This window comes from Neomonachus schauinslandi, chromosome 9 (genome assembly GCF_002201575.2).
Source record: "Neomonachus schauinslandi chromosome 9, ASM220157v2, whole genome shotgun sequence".
Classification (NCBI taxonomy): Eukaryota; Metazoa; Chordata; class Mammalia; order Carnivora; family Phocidae; genus Neomonachus; species Neomonachus schauinslandi.
In genome coordinates this window covers 90265285-90285275 of record NC_058411.1, presented here as the reverse complement: position 1 = coordinate 90285275, position 19991 = coordinate 90265285, and the positions used below count along the sequence as shown (strand labels likewise).

The 19991-nt window shown below is 41.9% G+C and overlaps 1 protein-coding gene across 3 annotated transcripts in view; it reads left to right on the top strand.

The window, feature by feature from the left end:
* The first annotated feature begins 15884 nt into the window (after positions 1 to 15884).
* Positions 15885 to 19991, top strand: part of GABPB1 (GA binding protein transcription factor subunit beta 1) — a 64083-nt gene continuing 59976 nt past the window's right edge. For 2 of the 3 annotated variants that reach the window (XM_021694078.1, XM_044918415.1), the window contains exon 1: positions 15885 to 16255. The gene's annotated coding sequence lies outside the window, so the exon portion shown is untranslated. Of the gene's footprint in view, positions 16256 to 17165; positions 17393 to 19991 lie in introns of those variants that run through there. The other variant, XM_044918417.1, reaches the window with a different exon arrangement.

The following is a 19991-nucleotide window of genomic DNA, read 5'->3' as shown; positions in this document are numbered from 1 at the left end:
TTTTAAAGGAAATGCATTTATGTGGTTTAAAAAAACCAATTATCAATAGATACATTGAAAAGTTCTGCTCCCATCACTGTCCAATGCGCTAACCTTTATGGGTAATCAGTTTTATTATCATCTCAGGGATCCTTTGAGGGTTTTCAAAATACAAATATAAACAAATACATATTTATATCTTCTCCCCCCCCTTTTTTTTTTAAAGATTTTAGATTTATTTATTTGACAGAGAAAGAGAGACACAGCGAGAGGGAACATAAGCAGGGGGAGTGAGGGAAGGAGAAGCAGACTCCCAGCCGAGTAGGAAGCCCCATGTGGGACTCGATCCCAGGACCCCGGGATCATGACCTGAGCTGAAGGCAGACGCTTAACCGACTGAGCCACCCAGGCGTCCTTTCTTCTCCCTTTTTTAAAAGGTAGTGCACTATATACACTTTCTGCACTTTCCTTTTTAAACTTAATGATATAGGGACGCCTGGGTGGCTCAGTCGGTTAAGCTTCTGCCTTCGGCTCAGGTCATGATCTCGGGGTCCTGGGATCGCGTCCCCAAAATTCATGTTGAAACCTAATCCCCAAAGTGTAGGTATTTGGAGGGTCCTCTGGAAGGTGTTTAGGTTATGAGGGCAGATTAGTGCCCTTATTGAGGCTTTATCATCTACTATCTAGCAGATGCCAGTCTCTACCACTATTTTTTGCCAGGGCTTTCTGGTCATTTTTTAAAAAATATTTTATTCATTTATTTGAGAGAGAGAGTGAGTGCACCCACAAGCGGGGGAAGGGGCAGAGGGAGAGGGCAAGGGATAAGCAGACTCCCCGATGAGTGCAGAGTCTAATGTGGGCTCGATCCCAGGACCCTGAGATCATGACCCAAACCGAAGTCAGCCACTTAACCAACTGAGCCACCCAGGCACCACTTTCTAGCCATTTTTACATTATGTTTTTCCCGTATGACCTTGAGAATCAGCTTGGCTACCTCCCCTCCTCCCATTTCCTTTGCTTCCCAAAAAGCCTTGTTAGTATTTTGACAGGTTAAATATAGAAACAATATTTTTATGATGCTGGATTTCTTAGCCAAGAACAAAGTATGGTTTCTACTTGTTCTTAATCTTCTGCCCTTGAAGACTGTGTTAAAATTTGAAGGCTTTTTTGGAGGCAGAATAATCTGAGGCAGGTATGATCATTGGTAGTTTTGGGGGTAGTAACTTGGTAAGAGGAGGGAAAAGAAGCTAACGGTGTCTGCTATGGGCCAGGAATTAAGCTAGGTGTTTTTCACATTCTATCATACTTAACGGCCAACCTGCCCAAACCTAGGACTGTATGGGGCCAGATCAAGGATTAGCCTAGATGTCCTCCTAGATACTCTGTAGGGTAATGCTCAGAGGAGTATCAAGATGAAAGCAATATTTGAGGATGATCATAGTGGTAGTGAGACAGAATAGTCTGGGAGTGGGTAGGGAAGGTTAAATTCAGAGTGCAACAAAATTCAGTAATCTGAAAGAAAAGTGATAAAAGCTTATTAGGATTAAGTCCTTATCTGTGGAGATAAATGTATAAATACAAAGGCGATTTCTTTCCAGGGAGGACAAGCAATTTGGACTGAAGAATTAATAAAGTTTGGCTTTGTAGATGCCCATGCCGCCCAGACAGTCAACTCCACCGTGCTCTTCGACATCACTGTTTATGGCAAGTCCTTGGGCTATGTCTCCATTGAGCTGTTTGCACACAAAGTTTCAAAGACAGTGGAAAACTTTCATGCTCTGAGCACTGAAGAGAAAGGATTTGTTTATTTGTTTATTATTCTGGGGCTCATGTGACTTCATACACCAAAATGGCACTGGTGACAAGTTCACCTGAAGGGAGAAATTTGATGATGAATTTCATCCTGAAGCATATGGGTCTGGGCATCTTGTCCGTGGCAAATGCTGGACCCAACACAACCGGTTTCCAGATTCTCAGGTACGCTGCCAAGACTGAGTGGTTGGGATAGCAAATGTGATCTTTGGCAAAGTGGAGGAGGGAATAAATATTGTGGAAGCTGTGGAGTGCTTGGGTCCAGGAATGGCAGGACCACCAAGAAGCTCACTATAGCCGACTTTGGACAACTCCAATGAATTTGACTTGTGTTTTACCTTGACCTCCAGCCCATTCCTTCTGAGCTCAGGAGAACATCTCCCTACCCTCATCTGCTCATTACATTCTATAATATTTGTGCTCTGACTTCATTTCTTTGGGTCCCATATTTTTCTTATTCCCCTCCAAGTCTAGCTGAATTGTAGCATTAAGTTTATGTATGAAAGAAAAACTAAAGAAAAATAAAGAACGTTTTGAGCCTAGACTTTTGGAGAAGGGTGGTACCTTGTTAAAGATAAAGAAGTTGGGGAGGGAGAAAGCAAAACGAGTTTCATCTGAAGAGCTTAAAGGGAAGTGGGATACTCAAGTTCCTTCTTCTAGGTCCTGTATGCAAGTGAAGTGCGTGCAGTTGGCAGAGGACAAATCAATTTTTAGTACAAAAATCTAGATTTAAACCAAAACTTTGGGCTTCACCATTTTGCTAAATAACATATTACTCCACCTATTGTTGCCTGCTGCTGGGAGTGGGGAGGGGGTTGGGTTAGCCAAGGGGAAAAAAGCAGCTCTCAGCTTTCCATCCTACTGGAAGCCTTCTCAGAGGGTTGGACAGTAGCATTTTAAAATTTATGCCCTTAAGTACTCCATAGATATTCTCTTGCTCAAACCTGAAACTCAGTGTCTCATTTTCTAGTTTTTCTATCTCTTTGGGATCAAGTATTAAATCTTTTTTTTATAATCAAACATGATATAGCTTCTCCAGGGATTCAGTGTTTTTGCCTCATCAAAGAACATCTCTGGATAAAAGTGTGGAGTTTGTGCTGTTACCAACTCAGTCATTTTATCTTTCCCTGGCCTAGAGATGCAGCAATCCAGGGCCAGGGCAAGTATACCATGGAGCTGCAAGTCTATCCCATATGACCCACCCTGTAGGCTAGTCAACAAGGAATTTTTTTAAAGCATAGTTGAGTCTAGATTTACCTAAGTATGGTGCTTTTTATTTGAGGGGATAGTTGGGTGAGGGGAATATAAATACCCAAATCCCACAGAAGGCCTCAATGAATAGACCCTTTTCTTGGATTCGAGTCTTGCTTTAGCCATCAGTGCTTATAAAACCTGGTCTCTTTCCTCCACACACTTCAGGATGGGACTTTTGTTAAGCTCTGCCATACTATACATATTTTTTTTTAAAAAGATTTATTTACCCATTTGAGAGAGAGGGAGAGAGAGAGAGAATCCAAGAGGGAGGAGGAGCAGAGGGAGAGAGAAAATCCTCAGGCAGACTCCCCACTTGAGCAGGGTGCCTGACATGGGGCTTGACGCAGGGCTCAATCCCAGGACTGAGATCATGACCTGACTGAAATCAAGAGTTGGCTGCTCAACCAACTGAGCCACCCAGGTGCCCCGTACCTAAGTATTTTATTTTTAAAGATTTTATTTATTTGACAGAGAGAGACACAGCAAGAGAGGGAAAACAATCGGGGGAGTGGGAAAGGGAGAAGCAGGCTTCCTGCTGAGCAGGGAGCCCGAAGTGGGGCTCAATCCCAGGACCCTGGGATCATGACCTGAGCCGAAGGCAGACGCTTAACGACTGAGCCACCCAGGCGCCCCTGTACTTAAGTATTTTAAAAGCTCCAGTGTTATAACCAGCTTGGGAGTAAGGGGTTGTCCCAAGCACCCTTAGATTGAAAACTTGGCATGTCCTTAGGAAGAGAAAGGAGAGAGGACTGGCTGGGCTGCTCAATATTAGCTGGGCGATGTTTCTACCTTGCACTTACTTCATTTCCTGAGCTGCTTAGGCATGGCTTCTAATTGAGGGGATGTAGTTGAGAGTGGGATGTAGGAGGGAAGACAGGGTTAAGTGTGTCAGGACTGAGCCTCACCCCTAACTCCTCAGCTTTTTTGAGATATAACTGACATATAATATCATATAAGATCTACAACATGATGATTTACTATACATCTATATTTCAAAATGATTACTACAATAAGGATAGTTAACAACACATCCATCATCCTAATTTTTTTTTTTTTTTGTGGTGAGAACTTTTAAGATCTACTCTTCTAGGAAGTTTCAACTATATGAGATTATTAATTATAGTCACCATACTGTACATTAGACCACCAGAATTATTCATTCTTATAACCAGAAGTTTGTGTCCTTTGACAACCTTCACCCATTCCCCTGCCTCTTCTCCACTCCAGCCCTGGCAACCACCAATCTCTTTCTATGAGGTTGGTTTTTTTTAGATTTATGTGAGATCATATAGTACTTGCCTTTTTTGTCTGACTTGTTTTATTTAGCGTAATGTCCTCAAGGTTAGCGTAAAGCTCTCAAGGTTGAGCTCTTAATTTATGTTCTGAAAGTGAGACGAGACTATCAGTGAGGTATCTTGAACAGTGACCAACACAAATATATGTAATAATGGTCAAATGAAATTTTTTTTAAAGATTTTATTTATTTTGACACACAGAGAGAGACAGCGAGACGGTGAACACAAGCAGGGGGAGTGGGAGAGGGAGACGCAGGCTCCCCGCTGAGCAGGGAGCCCGATGTGGGGCTCGATCCTAGCACCCTGGGACTGACCTGGGCCGAAGGCAGACGCTTAACGACTGAGCCACCCAAGTGCCCCTGGTCAAATGAATTCTTGGAGAACCAATGCTTGGTGAGTTAGGTCTAGAATTTTATCAGCTTAGTGTTCCATGGTTTCCTTAAGGTGTAGGACACCTTTAACTCCTGAGTTGGGACTCTAGTCCCCTTAACAGGAAAGGAGAGGACAAAGACCCCAGAAATCTTTCACATTTTCACATGTGAGTTTGTCTACCTGCCATGTCACGCTTTCACTCTTAAAACAGCATGGAAAAAAGGGTAGTCAGTTATGTCTGAGAAGCAGCATGGCAGAGAGGAAATAAAACGTGAATTTTGGGAGGTAGACCAATTGGGGGAAAAAAAATCTGAGTTCTTCTATTTTGCATCACTAAAGTCTGTATTTTCTCATTTGTAAAACGGGGATAGCACCTATCTTTAAATTTTTTTTATTTAAATTCAATTTAATTAACATGTACTGTATTATTAGTTTCAGAGGTAGAATTCAGTGATTCATCAGTTGCCTATAACACCCAGTATTACTTCAAGTGCCCTCCTTAATGCCCATCACCCAGTTACCCCATGCCCCCACCCTCCCCTCCAGCAACCCTGTTTTTTCCCTATATTTAAGAGTCTGTTATGGTTTGGCTCCCTCTGTTTTCCTCTTTATTTTTCCTTCCCTTCTCCTATGTTCCTGTTTTGTTTCTTAAACTCCACATGAGTGAAATCATATGGTATTTGTCTTTCTCCGACTTATTTTGCCTAGCATAGTACCCTCTAGTTCCATCCATGTTGTTGTAAATAGCAAGATATCATTCTTTTTGATGGCTGAGTAATATTCCATTGTGTGTGTGTGTGTGTGTGTGTGTGTGTGTGTGTGTACACACACTATATCTTCTTTATCCATTCATCTGTCAATGGACATCTGGGCTCTTTCCATATTTTGGCAATTATGGACATGGGATAGCACCTATCTTTGCAGAGATTAAATGAGAAAACCTACTTGAATGCATTTAATAGTTACTAAATAAATGCATGGTAAGTGAAGTCCAATGTGTACTAATGCCTAGCATTTTAATTTATATACTTGGTAAGTTGAAGATTCTATAATGTTAATTTTAGCAGATATCATCAGAATCACCCAGGATAATGGAAGGTAAGAAAATGAAAGCATAATTGCAGTCATTAGTTATACAAAATCAAAACTATTTTAACAATCTTTTTAGTATAAAACATACACAAAAGTAGAATATAAAGATCCTCCATGTATCCATCATCCAGCTTAATTATCATCCTTTGACTACTTGTTTCCTTGATACCGCCAACAATTTATATCCTGTTGCAACTCCAGATTATTTTGAAATCCCAGATAAAATAGCATTTCCTCTTAAATTTCAATGTCTCTCTGCAAGATTGTTTAAAAAACTTAATCACAACACTAATCATAACAAAACATCCTAACTCAACAAAAGTAATCTGATTTTTTGGTACCATCAAATATCCAATCATCACTGTGCAACATGTAATGCCCATTAAGTGAATGAATTTACATTTGCATTCATATACCTCTTATTTCAATTCAAGAGACAAAAAGATTCCAAATTCCAAGCCACTCTTGAGATGCAAATTAAAATTTAGGGATATTAAATTGAAGGATTTCCCAATAGTTACTTGCCATGCCTAAAGGTGTCAGTTTCCAAATTGCACAGGAACTACACAAACAATATGTTGGTTGTCGATAATTTGAAGAAAGAACACTATTAATAGTTATGACAATTTTTTTAATGAACCTTTATAAATCTGCGGAAAACTAGAGATACGTTCTTTCCCAGGTTGGGCTACCATAACAAACTACCATAGACTGGGTGGTTTAAACAGGAGAAATTTGTTCCTCATAGTTCTAGAGGCTGGCAAATCCAAGATCAAGGTGCTGGCTTATTTGGTGAGAGTTCTCTTCCTGGCCTCCTCACTGTGTCTTCCCATGGCCTTTCCTTTGTGCCCAAGCTGAGATCTCTTTTTTCCTCTTCTTCTAAGGCTACTAATTCCATCATGACAACTCCACTCTCAGGGCCTAATTTAACCCTAATTACCTCTCAAAGGCACAATCTCCAAATACGTTCACATTAGGGGTTAGGAGACATGGATTTTGAGGGGACACAAACATTCAGTCCGTAACAAAGGTACACATTTATAAAATGATTACTAAGTTTGAAAAGTCAGTAAGCTAGCATGCTACATCCCTTTTCCTCTCCCTAAGTTACTTTGGCTCTAAGAATCTGAGCTCATCATTCCTGGAAATCTTTCTTCACACCCTAACCTGACCCTCAGGGCAGGTGGAACCCATAGCCTAACATCCTTACTTTCTCCATGTGCCACCTCAGCACCAAAGCAAAAGTAAGTAAGAATCATTTTTAGCTCCTATCAGGGTAAGTTTTTCATGCAATGAACATTTTTTACTCTCTTCCTAGGTTCTCTGTAATTCAAAGGCTGAAGGATCTTTTTAAATCCTGCTAAGCTTGCAAATTTGCCAAAAAAAAAAGTGTGGATGGAGCTGTTTGTAGTCATACTTGGCCCTTCTCCAGGTTTGCTAGCTGCGCTGACTGCATAAGCAACCATGTTTTCACTAGTTATGTGTGTCACTGCAGGAGCGGCAGCAAAGGATTTCGGTATCCTGAAGAAATCCTGTAAACCAAACCCCATTTCCCCCAGTTGAACCAAATGATTTTGTTGTTGGTCCTGAAAATATCAGCAGGACTTGAAATAATCTGCCCTTCAAAAGTTGGCAGGGAAAAATCCAAAAATTTGCTAACACTAATCTATTGACAATGCTGTGGAGAAACATCTGGTACACAGAGAGCAATAGGGCAGAACCGATCAAAATTAAAAATACATACATGCCCTTTTGCAGAACAATTCCGCTCTGAGAACGGAGATGAGACATACTTGAATATACAAGAAAAGATGGTGTGTGTACAAAGATATTCATCTAAGCACTAATTAGAATATAATAATTTAGAAATTCAATGTCTCTCAATTGGATGATGACTGGTTAAATAGTCTGCAGGGGTAAGAAAAAAATGATGTATCTTATGCATTGATATGAAAAAGTCCAAGATGTCTTAAGTATAAAGTGCAGAAAAATATATGTGGCATCCTCCCTTTTACATAAAAATTGGGAAAAATAAGAATATTCTTTCTTACATGTATAGGCATGAAAAAAATTCTGGAAGAATACACAAGAAAGTAAGAGTGGAGGTTACCCTGGGGGTAGGAAAAGTATGAATGGAAGAGTGATGATGTTTAAAAAGTTTTCTGTACTAGTGGATGGATTATCTATTCAAATAATTTTTAAAAATCTGGCTGGAAACCATAACCAACCAACAATTATTAAATGTCCACTGTCTTACAATATGGTAAGACATAAAAGTTGCCCAAATGCAAAATATATGTAAAATACAAGGTTGAGTGAAGTGGCTGTACCTAACCAATTCCTGGAAATAAAGTTTTTGGTGCTTCTGGGGAATTCTGAAATCAGTGACTTTCCCATAGGACTTTTCTTTTTTTTTTAAGATTTTATTTATTTGCGAGAGAGACAATGAGAGACAGAAAGCATGAGAGGGAGGAGGGTCAGAGGGAGAAGCAGACTCCCTGCTGAGCAGGGAGCCCGACGCGGGACTCGATCACGGGACTCCAGGATCATGACCTGAGCCGAAGGCAGTCGCTTAACCAACTGAGCCACCCAGGCGCCCTCCCATAGGACTTTACTTGCTTGCTGGAGGTCTTCTCCACCACTCAGAAAGAGGGGGTACAGAAAGACAGAAGACAGGCACCTGGGTGGCTCAGTTGGTTAAGCGACTGCCTTTGGCTCAGGTCATGATCCTGGAGTCCCGGGATCGAGTCCCGCATCGGGCTTCCTGCTCGGCGGGGGGTCTGCGTCCCCCTCTGCCCTCTTCCCTCTTGTGCTCTCTGTCTCTCATTCTCTCTCTCAAATAAATAAATAAAATCTTAAAAAAAAAAAAAAGACAGAAGACATCATGCTTTTGCACTCAATTTAAAATTCTTCAGCAGTCTGCCAAAAAAGCACATTATTCATCTGTAAATCTAAAAACATGCAGGAAGAAGCCAGTAATTGTACTGATAAGAACATTTTTTTCTCTTACTTTTCTTAATGTTAAAATATTATCTTAAGAGTAAATAAAGTTTTAGTAAACCTAGTAGGGGAAAGTCTTCCTTGTCGATTACAGTAGATAACTCAATTTTGAGGAGATACTCCTTCTTTCCAAAAGACATGTGTTCACCACCAGCCTTAATTATCTTTCATTCCAAGTTTTAATGACCTTAACTGACAAAGCCATCTTGATCTTTACCCTTAGAATTTCAGGTGACTAAAAAATGTACAATAAACAGTGAACACCATTATATAACATTCCAGTGTTTCCCAACGTGAATTACCTGTACCACTGGTGATACTCCTGGGTCTAGGCAGTACATGAAGAAAGCAGCAAACAATGTCACACCATATAGTGAGTTACTCCTGTTTCTCTTTTTCAAGCCTTCAGAATCAAAGCACTTGGCTGGCAAGAGTGTTTAGCTAGGCCTTAAAAATTGACTTTGTTTTCATTATACTAATTTTTAGATCTTTTTTCTCATTGCCAGAGGTGTAGGGCACAAACGTTTGCCTGGATTACCCATGTTCACAGAAGCATAACAAACAGGAGTGCAGGTGTTGCTACATGTGTTTCGGGAACCCCTTGGTCACAAATCACAAAAACCAAAGGTCTTTTCTCAGGGCTTATCCTTCCTTGACTCAAATTCTCCCCATAGGCTTCATAAAACACTTGGCTCTCCAGGAATGGTGTAGTGTACCAGATAAATCGGAGTCAGGCTGGTTTTATTTTTTAATGCAGGCTCCACACGCCGCATGGAGTCCCATGCAGGGTTTGAGCTCACAGTCCTGAGATCAAGGCCTGAGCTGAAATCAAGAGTTGGATACTTAACCAACTGAGCCACCCAGGCGCTCCTCAAGCTGGTTTCAGATGCTGCTTCTTTATCTTGCTTTGAGTCTATAGTCCGTCTACCAAATGAAGATAAACTGGCTACCTTGGAATCGGAGGTGAATAAATGATACCACATGTAGAACAGCTGGCATGCAGTTTAAATGCTGATTTCCTCTCCTCTTTACTTCTCTCCTTCTCTATTTTCTGTATTCTCTCCCAGTGAGCTCATTCACTCCCAGAGCTTCAATTATTACCCTGATGTGGATAACTTCTAATTTTCTATCAGCAATTCTGAATTTGTTTTCAGAGAACCAAGCATTAAGTTCTGTATCTGTTTAATAATGCCACCCTGATGTTCTGGCATGATGTTAAACTCAATACACATAAAACAGAGCATCTTTCTCCCAATCTACTCCTTCTCTTGGTTTTCTCATTTTGTTCATGTTATTGCTATTACCTCCTTTGCTCAGGCTTAAAATCTGAATCATTCTAACTCTTCCCCCTTTCCCATTACATTGAATCAGGCATCGACAAAAATCTTATAAGGCATTTTAATAGCTTAGGGGGTTATAAAAAAGTCTGTTTCATGAAACTTCCCTCCCCTGCCAGGTGAGAAAAAGGAAATTAAGGCAAGTTAGGAGATATGCTCAGGTTACATGCCTAGAGTGGTTAGAGCCTAGACTAAAAGCCAGTTAAGACTTGAACTTGGGGCTCCTCACTCCCAACTGCCAGGGTCTTTCACCTTCCCCTACTGCCTCAAGTTCTGCATTTTTGCATCTGTCTCTCCTCTTATCGTGGCCATTCCCAGAATTCAGGCCCACCTTATGTTTCACGTTTATAATGTACAGATAGAAAGATCGGCTCAGTCAGTGAGGTAATAATTGGTAATATGTATCCAGCATTGCCCATGAAAATTTTTCCCTACTTGTTAATTCCAATACATTTTTAAAAACCATTAAATATATAATACACATACTGAAAAGTCACCTACCCCCGAAACTACAGCTCAATGAATCACCAAGTGAATACCCACGTAACCAGCACTTATATCAAGAAACCAAACATTGCCAGCACCCCAGAGGTCCCTTTGTGCCCTCCTCCCAAACATCACTCCCAACCCAAACTATTTCTTTTATTTACAGTTTTTACTACCTAAATATATACCCCTAAATCTAGTTTGGTTTTGCCTGTTTTTTTGAACTTTGAACTTTCCAAAGTGGCTATACTAATATACATTCCCACTAGCAATATAGTTTCAGTTGTTCCAATTCTTGGCCACATTTGGCATTTACTGTAATGTCCATTTTAGCCACTATTGTGGATGTGCAGCCATATCTCATTGTGGTTTTAATTTGCATTTCCCTAATGATTATAAAAGTTGGGCGACTTTACATGCTTACTGTCCATTTAGATACCCTTTTTGGTAAAGTGTTCAAGTCTTTTACTCATTTTTCTATTGGGTTGTCTTTTCATTTTGTATTGATCTGTGGGAGATTATAAATTCTAGATAGGAGCAAAACAGATATATTTCTACTGTAGAACACATTTGCCTGGGTCATTAGAATACCACCATCTCCCTTTACTCTGGCCCCAAATTCCCTAATGAATCCTCTGGGAGGTAATGTAGTCAACTTCATGTATTCTCTCTAAAACAAAGTAGAACCATTGTGCCAGGGAATTTGCTAGCTACTGGGAATATAATGGGAAAAAAAAAAAGTGATAAAAACAATACTTTTGAATGAGACCTGTATTGGAATCGTATCTAATGTTTATCAGCTTCACGACGTTAGGCAAGTTATTTAGCTTATTCTGGCCTCTGTTTACTTGCTGGAAAAAATGGGGCTAATAATACCTATTTTTCAGCATTGCTGTGAGGGTTAACTGAGACAATATATATAATAGATTTTGCACAGTGTCTGGCAAACAGGAACATTTAATAAGTGATAGCTATTCTAGCTATTATAAATTTGGTTATATCCTTGCAGTCTTCCATTTCTCTCTGGAGGGAAAGACTGAGTAGATGTCCATTCCTTTCTTAGCTGCTATAGTTCTCACTATAAAGTAAAAAAAAAAAAGCATTTGTTTTAGGTAATCTTCTGAGAACTTGGTCCTTGTGACTCCCTTCACCTCAGTGCCTCTAGAGCAGTGCTTCAAAAATTACCTGTGGCGCAGTGTAGAAGATCAGATAACTGTTGCACGACAAACTGAGGGACCATGAAAAGAAAAAAAATATGGGTAATGTAGTTTGTGAATTTATATTTAAACCTGGAAAACCAGGAGGTGCTGGGGCTGATAGTGATGGCCTGGAGTGTGCTCAGGAACACGTGGTGCAGATGGAGGGTCTCCTCATCATCCTATTCATACAGAAAAATGTCTAACATGTGAAGTCACTCTGAAAATCCAATAAATCAAACAGGTCTGGAGACAACAAACATAGTACAGTGAGGAGCATAACTATGTGGACAAGGGCCAAATGACATGTGATCACGTCAGTGAGCTTAAACCTGTGATTCAGAAGTGTGCAGATGTGAAAAGTAAATAAAGGAGTTGCCTGAGATTTCACTGACAGCTTGAAAAAAGGCACTACTTAATAGTAACATAAGAGAAAAAAAGATGACCTTAATGGCTTAGAGGATATATAGTTTGTATATCTGGGGGGAAAAAAACCCCCCAAAACCTCTCATCATATTAAAAAAAATATTATCTCTGGTGAAAGATCACAGACACTTCTATAAAATATGAATTACTAGTAAAGGAAAATAAAGACATATACAACAATACAGATCCATAAACATGAAATTTGTCTTAAGTAATTGCAAGCTTCTAAATTCTTACTCAATTTCTACAAATGCCTTCTCTAGGACCAGTAACAAAGGGTTTGCAGACTGGCACTGGCCTGTGGACCATACTTTGATGGCACTGCTCTGAAGCACTGAAAAAAAAAAAATCACACTTCTGAATCTGAAGGGTTGAGGGTAGAGCCTGGAACGTGGGGACTGAACTGAAGGGTTGCTCTTGGTCCTGAGCCACCAGCTGGCCACCTACTGGTCTTTTTCTAGCCTTAAGCACAACCTTGAGTCACTCCCTAGCTCAAAAATCATTTATTGTTCCCTTGTATCTAGGATAAAATCCCAACCCTTTAACATGGTATCCAGGGCCTTCCAGGCTGGTTCCACACTTTAGTCTGATTTTCCACTAGACCGCACTGTCCAATATAGTAGCAGCGAGCCACATGCGGCTATTGAGCATTTAAAATGTGAGTAGTTCAGGAATTAAAATTTTAATCTTTAAAATTAAATAACAAATCCGATACATAATTCAATTACTGCAAAACTTTTAAGTATGTTTGGAATGACCTGGGTATGTTAATCTAGTTTTTCAACTGTAAATTTTATGGAATCAAGTACTGAGATATGCTCAAAGTATAAAATACACACCAGATTTTGAACACATACTTGGTAATGAGAAAAAGACTGTAAAACATTTAAAAACATTTACTATTGATCACATATGAAATGATACTATTTTGGCTATGTTGGGTTAAATAAACATTAGAATTAACTTTTTACTTTTTTAATGTGGTTACTATAAACTTACCTATGTGGCTGGTGTTGTATTTATATTGGACAGTGCTAGCCTCGACAATCATGCCCAAACCTAGGAATCACTCTTGATTCCTCTCTTTCCTTCACTCATGTCGACTCATTAGCAATACAGGTCAGGTCTAATCACCAAATATATCTTCAGTTCATCCACTTTTTCTTTGCTGCTACTATTCACGTTACTCCCTTCCCTCAATGGCTTCTATAGCACTTCAACTTACCAAAGCAGCACACTTTTACCATTCCTTTCTTTGGTCTCTAAACAAACTCTCACCTTAGGATTCTGCTCTGTTATTCCCTTTGGTCTCAAATACTGCTCTTAACTTACTCCCATTCAGGTCTTAGTTCAGAGAATACCTTCTCCGTGAGGCCATCTCTGATCAACCTCCAAAATTTTGCCTGTTCTCTCCCCCAAAGAAATGCTTTATTCCAATACCCTTTTATTTTCTTAATGGAGCATATTATCTTTCCTTTTTTTTTTTTTTTAAAGATTTTATTTGAGAGAGAGCATGAGCAGGGCAGGGGGGTGGGTAGCGGGGAAAGGGAGAGGGAGAAGCAGACTCCCCTCTGAGCAGGGAGTCCGACCAGTCCACTTGTCTCGGAGCTCGATCCCAGGACCCCAGGGATCATGAACCTGAGCTGAAGGCAGACGCTTAACTGACTGAGCTACCCAGGTGCCCCTTATCTTTCCTTTCATAAAACTTTTTTATGGTTTGTTCCCTCCACTAGCAACAGGAACAGGGACCTTATTGGTTTTGTTGCTGCTTAATCTATTCCAGTATTTACAACAGTGCCAGTTACAGACAGGTGCTCATGAAACAACTTAATACCTAATTGTCTGCCAGACATATCTGCTTAGTTGGCTCACAAGTACTTCAAATTTAACAAGGTGAAAGATGTCAAAGATGACTTCCTCTCAGTCATTCCCTTACCGGCTCAGCCAAATGACCAAACTCTCAATAACTACTTTGGTCATATTCTTCACACTATTTGCCACTATCTCAGTCCAAGGCATTACTCTCTCACAGATTACTGTTTTTTCCAAACTGTTTTCCATGCCTCTGAGTTTTGCATAACAGTCTGTCTAAAATGCAAATCCAATCCTGTAACACTTCTACTTAAGGCCCTTCAACAGTTTCCTCTTAGCTCTCAAAAGCTAATTTCTGCACATGGCATTCAAGGTTTTCATGATTAAACCTCTTCAGGAACATCTCTAGGCACTCCTGAAACAGCATTATCTTCTTTACTCAATAATCTCTCCAAAGTTTGCCTCCTAACCTTTGCACGTATTGCTGCTTCTCTCTAGAAGGCTCTTCCCCGATTCCCATATTAAAGCTAATTGCTTCTCCAGTCCCATTTCATTCCTCCATCCCAGGTGAGTAAGGGATTTCTCCTGTATGAGATTTCGCAGTATTCAGCAGTTTACCCTCATTATACTACTGATGATACCTATTTGTCTGCAATCTACAGTGTAAGATCAATGAGGGCAAGGATTCCATAGCAACCATTAGCTCAATGTTCACTCAAATAAATTCAGTGTGGAAAAAAAGCATGTGATATAAAAAATTTGACAAATTTTTATCAACCGAAGCACTGAAAATATATTAAAAGAAAATAATATGGCTCCTATAACATTTACTTTGCTTCCGTTTTAGGCAAAATGCTTTAATAAGTCTTTACCACCTCAATATCACAAAAGGATAAATGGAAAGAGAAAAATTACTTATCTGAGGCCTCACAAAATCAATGGGTAATACGGATTTCACTTAAGCTTGTAAACACTCCTGGATTAAACTCTTGGCGCTGTCTCAGATATTCCCAACTCCTAACTACAGGAAGCCAGAAGCTGCAGGTTAGCAGCTTTCCCTCGTGGGAAAGTTATTCCCAGGCTCACCTGTTAAAAACATACCAGTGTGTTGGGTTTCTTAGCAAATCATCACAAGTAAATTAACTTCCAAAGATTATCTCCAAATAAACTTTTGCGCCTTAATACAACACAACAGAAATCTTGACATTGCAGCCACGAAGAAACAGACCTCCACCTCTGAGGTGACAGAAATCCAAGGCAATTCAGTGAGCAGTTACTAGGGTCTATTAAGTATGAGACACCTGTGACACCACCGGCATGTTGGAAAAAAAGGCTACAGGAGTAACTACATCTTCGTCATGAACCTGACTGCTCAGTTTCAGCGAAGAGAAGGACCATCCTTCGTTCCTCCCCTTGTACCTCAACCGCCACTCCTGTCCCAGTCGGCCTAGTTGAATCTAGGGTCACTTTAAGTTAAATCCTAGCTTCCCGGCTGCCCTTCCGTCTCCCAGGAATCTGCTACGCGGCCCAGCTTAACCTCGGAGTTCGGATTCCCCCTCTCTCAGCGGTCATGTCGCAGAGATACGAACGGAGGAACACGTACTTTAGTTTCCCAACTGCCAGCCCCCGCAGAAATAGGCGGGAAAGCTCGGCCACCAGCCGGGCTGCTCCGCCGCGCACATGGCCGGCCGCAGCTCCCACCCCCGTGCCGCGCAGGCGCCGGGCGAGCCGGGACTTGCGGTCGCCGAGAGCGGATCATTCCGCCGCTTTCTTTGTGTGGCTCAGGCTCTACAAATGGCATATTTCCTTTCCATCGGTTAAAAACAAAAATCAGATTCTGTCGCCCCTTTCCTCTCGCCGGAATGGGGTCGGGGAGGGAGTGGGAGAGCGATCTGCTGCCGAGGGCAGGGGCGGAAAGGCTCAGGCGCGGGCTTGACAGGGGCCGGGTCCGGGAGGGATGCTGGGAGCTTTGACTCACTCGCACACCATGTGTCCCTCCGCGCGCAGCACGGGGGACTTTTCGGTGGGGATTTTGGGCGCCGACCAGACGCGGCATTTTCGGAAAATAGCGCCCTGTGTAGCTGAAGCGCTTTGTGTGTAGCGGGGCCGCGTCAGCCCGGCCGGGTACGAGGCGCCTCGGGTCCCCGCACCACCTCCTGCTGCTCCCCCGTCGCCGCTCCCGAAGCTTTTCCAGGTCAGTGCGGGTCTGTGTAGGGCCCTGTTACCACCGGATGTGGAAGTTGATCTCTTCGCTGGTAAAAAATAATTCCACTTCCCCCGGAACCCAGATCATCCCCGCGATTTCCTGTTTATTGCATTAAGGCGCCGGGTTTCCGGGGCTCCTAGCCCCGCTTATTCCGCGGGGGTCGGCGGGGTCGGCCTGGGCGCCCGCTCCGCCCGCGCCGCCGCCGCGCTTTGTCCGCTGGGCACCCCGCTTCTGGGAGGGGCGGGCAGACATGGTGGCGGCCGCCGCCCCCTCCTCGGCCCCGGCGCGCCGTGGCCTCCAAGCCGGCCCTGGCCCGAGCGGCGGCCCCGGGGCGGGGATGGGGTCGAGCAGGGGCGGCGGGGGCTCTGCGGGCGCCGGGAGGCGGGAGGTGGGCGGGCGAGGGAGGGAGACAGGCTGGCGCGGCCCGGCCCGGCCCCGGCGCCCGCCATCCCGGGAACTGCCGGCCTCTTTGTTTGGGCGGCCGGGCGGCCCCACCGGGCTCGCCGGAACCGTGAAGAGGCGGCGGGGGCGGCCGCCCCGGGGCGCGCTGTGTTGCGGGGCCTGCGCGGCCGGGAGGCGCTCGGGCCGCGGCGGGAGCGACTGGCCCGGACAGGGTTAACTGGAGGGCCGGGCCCGGCCCGCGCGGGGCCGATCGCGGCTACTGCCACGACCTCGGGGACTCAAGTCCCTGAGGGGACAAAGCCCGCCGCTCTGGATGCTCGGGACTTCTGCTCTTGGGACTTGGCCGCCGGGATCTGCGGGTGCACGGCTTAGGAAAAAAGTTGAGAATTTTGCCAGGTCATTTTTGCCTGGACACAGTTAATCAGTGTGTATTTAGTGTGCTTCGTTGAAGCTGTCCTGCCGTGTAGAATCAGCGTGTATAGCCTCGGGTGCATCGTGAAAACTGAAACCAAAGGAGTTATATAGGCCTGCTTTGTGTGTGTTTTCCCACTTTAAGCTTGTTTTCAGTACACATACTCTTGCTTTAAACCTGATTGGATTGTGGCGAGCAGACATATGTTCAAAGGAGGGGTAGCGACCACAACAGTACTTTTGAAGGGGGCTTGGTAATGTGGAAATATTTTAAGTGCTCTCTCCGAACACTGATTTGCCGTCTCGATTCAGGCAAGTTACTTTCTGAAGTACAATTTTTATCTGGAAAATGTTTTGATGTAGTCAGTAAATGATCCTTGTAAAGTAATTTTCCATTCCAGAATTAAAGATGCATTATAATTTATTATGCAGATAGTTATTTCACGTACAGACCCACCCAGCTTGATTTAAATTTCTTCGCACTGACCTATAACCATCAGCCTTGACACTTCCACTTTCAGGTTCAGACTCTGAATTTAAGGAAATTAAAAATGGCTTTATGCTTTTTTCTTAATTTTTCTCTTTTTAAATATTTCCCCCCAAATAACAGCGGAAACAAAAATTCATTACACGTTAATACAAGTGACATACTAGGTAAGAATGACATTGTTTTGCATTTCTTCAAGTCTTTCAAATGTCTGGTTTAATAGAAGATACTTAGATTCTTAAGTCTACTGCATTAAGTCTGTTGTGGTATCACACCATGTAACCTCTGGAAAACTCCCAAAACTCCATTGTATGTTCATTTTTTTTTTTTTTAAACTGAGATTTGTCATTTCCATCCTCTCCCCATACAAGTCAAATAGGATAATACAAGACACATTTAAAAAATATGGATAGGAGCGTTGATTTCTATACTTTTTTCTTGCGCTCTTTTTTCAGTTTGGGATTTAGTTGCATAAACAGTATGAAAAGTAAGGATTGTGTAATCTGCATATGATCCTGGAGACTCAGGAACATTTGCAAATATTTTAAGTGACTAAACTTAATTTTTATTTCCACAACTTAATTATGTATGCAAGTAAAATGTGAATTTCATATTAGGTGTGCTTGTGAAAACTAGTGTGTAAAAGCAGTATTTGAAGATAGGACACTGTCAAAGCACTGCAGGAGCTCCAGATTTAAAAGGAATCCTGCGGTGAAACATTTGGTCAAACAATACTTTTGTAATGCATATACACACCTTTAGAGTTAACTCTCCTAACTTAGAGTTTGAGTTCTCTCTTTCAGTCAATCTGGGTATTTTAGGTTGGAGGCCAGTTATACTGTAAATGTGTGAAAATGTTAAGGCCATACTTTGGATTAATGGTTTTGAAATGAAGCTAAATTCATTTCCAGTTGTTTCTGTGAACTCTACTTTGATTCTCTCAGACTAGTTCTCTACTGTTCCATCAACAGGAAGCATCTGGTCATTCTTGACATAATTGTTTGAAAATGCCAGGTATATTTTTGATGTTTGCTATGTAAATGAAAATAAATATCAGATTGGTTCTTGGTTAATTTTACTTGTCTCCCTTTGACCCAGCAACTCTAAGATTTATTTATGATGGACCTCATCTTTAGAATGCCCCCCTCCTTTTTTCCCCCGTCTTGAGTACCTCCTAAGTTAGGAATAGTAACAGGTAAAGCAAACAAGTCAGGAATTCAGAAGTCATTACATGAAATTTTGAATCATGAATTTATTTTGAGGGTGTATTTTTGAGGGTGCAAGTTCCCTTTGCAAGTAGCCTGAGTGTGGGTGAATTCACTGATGGGTCCATCTCCTCCCTCTCTCATAAACGTTAAAAAGCAAAGGGAAACAAAACCTTAAAGATGAGGGTAACTTAGTTTTCTAATGACTATCATTTCTTTGGCCCCAGAGCTTTCCAACTAGTAATTGTAGGTTTCTATAGTATGATGTTTCTATCTTGGTATTACACTATTTTGAAGGTGTTTGTTCCATCATGCTTCCTAGAAGGTCTGTCTACTAGTATTAAGGACTGTGTTTCCCCACTGTGTGGACGACAGTGCTTTGCATAGAGAAGATGTGTTGGTGCAGTTGCCTGTCAGTTCAGTTGTTGGTGGGCTAGTACATTTTCATTTAGGCTAAGTATGTCCATGAGGTTAAGTGTAGAGGCTAAAGCGTGAAATGATTTCTCTACTGAAGGTAAATCATATGTAGAGCCTTTGATATATTTAGAAATAGGAATTTGAAACTCTTTGTCCTGGTTCTCTTACATTTTAATGGGAGTAGTTGGAAAGGCAGGCAGATAGGGCCCAAGACGCTAAAGCACAAATACAGAATGTGCAAAAGACTCGATCATTTTAACTGTACATTTAATGTGAATCAACACTATGGTATAATTTTTTAAAAAGTAAATGTCATTTTTGAATTTGGTAGAACAACATAGAACAGGTATTGGGGTGCGTGGTGGCTCAGTCGGTTAAGCGTTTGACTTTTCATCTCGGCTCAGGTCATAACCTGAGGGTCGTGAGATGGAGCCACCGGTCTGGCTCTGTGCTCATCATGGAGTTGGCTTGAGATTCTCCTCCTCCCTCTGCCGCTCCTGCTCCCTTGCTTGCGCTCTCTCTCTCTCTGGAAAGAAAGAGCAGGTATTAGCCACACTTTACTTTGTACTTGTATTATACCTGGGATACTTATAGTGTGTCAGCTTTTTAGGTAGCATACTGTCACATTATGAGTGGGCCCTTAGATCAGTTCTCAGACTTTTTATCAGAATCACCTGCAGAGCAAAAACACGGAGGCCCAAGCTTAAGTAGGATAGGACCTGGGCTGCTGTATTTTTCTCAAGTATTTTTGAGTATTTTTTTTTTTAAACTGAGATTTGTCATTTCCATCCTCTCCCCATAC